General features: G+C 55.4%; 1 pseudogene; it reads right to left on the reverse strand.

Annotated features, from left to right (window-relative positions):
* Positions 1–1,506: 1,506 nt before the first annotated feature.
* LOC129404718 (small nucleolar RNA SNORA53) lies at positions 1,507–1,626 on the reverse strand (annotated as a pseudogene).
* Positions 1,627–3,326: the final 1,700 nt, after the last annotated feature.

The raw sequence follows: 3,326 nt of genomic DNA on the forward strand, positions 1-3,326 counted from the left end.
TGGGCCTGGGGCACAGTCCTCAGAGGCCAGCTCATGTCACTGTCTCCAGGAATAGCCTGTCCTTGGCGTGTCCGAGGAAGAGGCGAGGAGGTGCCGCCTTCCCACCTGACCTCACAGGCAGGACGTGAGTTTGGCCATGTCCAGCAGCTGTCTCTGCCAGGAGTGTGGCTCAGGAGAGTTTCCTGGGCAGCCAGCCCCAGATGGGGGCGGGGAGCGGGTGGAGGGGGATAGCATTGAGAGGGGCAGTGGAAAGGGCAATGTCAGAGAGACTAGGACTCTCTCTCCTCTCTCTCCCTCTCCTCTCTTCCTCTCTCTCCCTCTCTCTCTCCTCTCTCTCCTCTCTCTCCCTCCTCTCTCTCCTCTTTCCTTCTTCTCTCTCTCCCTCTCTTCTCTCTCCCTCTCTCTCCCTTCTCTCTCCCCCTCTCTCTCCCTCCTCTCTCCCTCTCTTTCTTTCTCCTCTCTCTCCATCTCTCTCTCCCTCCTCTCTCCCCCCTCTCTCTTCCTCCTTTCTCTCTTCCTCTCTCTCCTCTCTCTCTTCTCTCTTTCTCTCCTCTCTCCCCTCTCTCTCTACTCTCATCTCTCCCTCTCCTCTTTCTCCTCCTCTCTCTCTCCTCTCTCCCTTTCTTCTCTCTCTCCCTTCTCTTTCTCTCTCTCTCTGTTTCTGTTTTCCTAACACACACACATACACACACACACACACACACACACACATACACACACACACCCCTCCTGACCCCTCTTACGCTCCCTGTCACTGCAGCCCACCCTGTGGGGACCCCGTGTTGGGTCCCGGGTCTCAAGGACCTGCACTGTGTTCCTGAAGCTCTGTGTCCCGGGAAAGCCCAGCACAGCACGAGCCCAGAGTCTGGGATTCTTGACACACTTGGTGACAATCTCATCAGAGGACAGACACCAGCATTGGGAACATGGCTGGCCCTCGGGGCCCATTTCAAGGGGGGCAAGGGGGTGGAGAAAAGGGTTTGAGAACTGCTTTTCTTTTTGTTTTGGGGCCACACCTTGCTGTGCTCAGGGCTTACTCCTGGCTCTGTGCTCAGGGGATCGATTGCCGTGCCGGGGACTAAACTGGGTGGGCTGTACTCGTGCCCCATCTGCTGTTCTGTCTCTCCAGGGCCCCAAGATGTTCTTTTCGTCTTTTTTTTTTCTTTTCAATAAAGTGATAAATTATCAGTTTATTCCTTGAGCTTTTAAATCCTCACTATTTTTTTTCTCTTCTATCTTACAAGCAACTCCCTTGCAGAATCTAGGAGACTCGCTTAACTCAGTCATGGCATTTTCATAGCAGAAATTTTCATCATTTACAGAAGTGTTCTCACACTAGTCAAGTCCCAGTAGTCAAGAATGTCATGGGACTAGAGGGATAGTACAGCAGGTAGGGTGCTTGCCTTATTACAGCCAACCCAGGTTTGCTCCCCGGCATTTTATATGGTCCCCCTGAGTGCTCCAGGAATAATCCCTGAGTGCAGAGCCACCTGAGTATTGCTGGGCGTGGCCCCCAAACAAATAAAACAAACAAAAAAGAAATTGCAGCATAATTGCAGTATGTTTCTTTCGGAACCTAAGATTAACATGCAGGTATATTGATCTCACATGCCAGTGGTTTATGTGTCTGTTTATTTCCGTAGTTGCTTGTCACACTCTCCACCTCCCTTCATTTCATAGATGAGGAGCTGAAGCTCAGACTTCTAATGCACAAGACTCAATCAAAAAGCACCAGGAAGAGGGCCGGAACGATAGTACAGTGGGTAGGGCATTTGCCTTGCATGCGGCAGACCCAGGTTCAATCCCCGGCATCCCATATGGTCCCCAAGCACCGCCAGGGGTAATTCCTGAGTGCAGAGCCAGGAGTAACCCCTGAGCGTAGCTGAGTGTGACCCCAAAAAGAAAAAAAAAAGCACCAGGAGGGGTTGGAAATAGGTTGAATAGTAGAGCACAACGCCTGGTATGTTCCAGGCCCTGAGTTCCAGGCCCTGGTGTCACATACTCCTACACCACCTGTAGCACCATTGGATGTGGCTCAGGAGACTCCAGCAGCCCCAGAACCCATATTCCACACCACGCTGCTGGCTGAGTACCAAAGCCTCAGGTCTGCAGGGCTGATGGAGCATTACCAGATACGGCCTCAGCCCCTAACTACTGCTGGATGTGGCCACTATAAACAGCCATGAAGCCTCTGTGCCTCCTTCTCTCTTTTTGTCTTTCTGTCTCTGTCTCTGTCTTTGTCTCTCTGTCTCTCTGTCTCTGTCTCTGTCTCTGTCTCTCTCTCTGCCACATCTAGCAATGTTTAAGGCTCACTCTTGGTGGTTCTTGGAGGACCATTTGGGGTGCTAGGGACCAAACCTGGGTCGGCAGCGTGCAAGGCGAGTGCCCTACCCACTGTTTTATTGCTCTGGTCCCATCTGTTTTCTCCTTCTGGGTCATGGTGGCAACGCTTGAAGACACTCCCTGCTCGGTGCTGGTGGAAGGACCCTCTAGTGCTGGGGACTGAACCTGGGGCTCTAGCAGCCCTGAGCCATCTCCCGGCCCTGGGGCCCGCAGGTGCTCGGGCTGGTTTCTGCCTGTAGAGTAGTCCTTGGTGTTCCGAACTGTCGTGGTGTTTGTGTGCAGCCTCTCTTGGGGTCTCCTCAGGCGCTCCTGCCCATCTTGTGGCTGCCCCGGGTCTGGCAGATATCATTTCGCCTGGCTGGAAGCACTCAGGGTCAGGGGCTTTCTACGGGGGTCCCGGAAGCCCTCCCCGCTGTCTTCGCAGGGTAGGCTTTTAGGAAGGAGTGGGCTGGGCGCAGATCCCAGGCCCTTCCTGAAGCTCTTTCGGGGACACACTGGGCAAGCAGGGCCTTCGAGTGGCCAAATGCCAGGCCTGCTCTGCGTGTTGCCCCAGCACCTGGGACGGAGGGAAGGACTCAGCCAGACCCAGGGGGCAGGGCAGGCTCGTGCCCCCACCCGAGTGCCTGGTGTATAGTTGGTGCTTGTCAGGGCTGTCCCCTTCCACCCCTGATTCCAACAGAGAACAGGTCACCCCAGACCTAGGCCAGTACATTGCCTCCAATTCCACCCTCTGCCCCCCATTCTCCGAGCTCAGCTGATGGCAGGTCATGGCCTCGCGGAGGGCTTCTGAGACCACCCCGGCAAGGCCAGGCCCTGCTTTCACACCCACGACTGGGCTGCACCCTGGGGTTGCTGTGTCCAGGTCCCTCGTCCCTCTGGGCGGGGAGAAGCCCTGGAGCCAGCGAACGGCACAGTAGTTTTTCCTGAGGGGCTGACCCGGGCAGCCTCTTGGTCTCCTCCCCAGCCGCCCACCCACCAGGAGG

This window comes from Sorex araneus, chromosome 4 (genome assembly GCF_027595985.1).
Source record: "Sorex araneus isolate mSorAra2 chromosome 4, mSorAra2.pri, whole genome shotgun sequence".
Classification (NCBI taxonomy): Eukaryota; Metazoa; Chordata; class Mammalia; order Eulipotyphla; family Soricidae; genus Sorex; species Sorex araneus.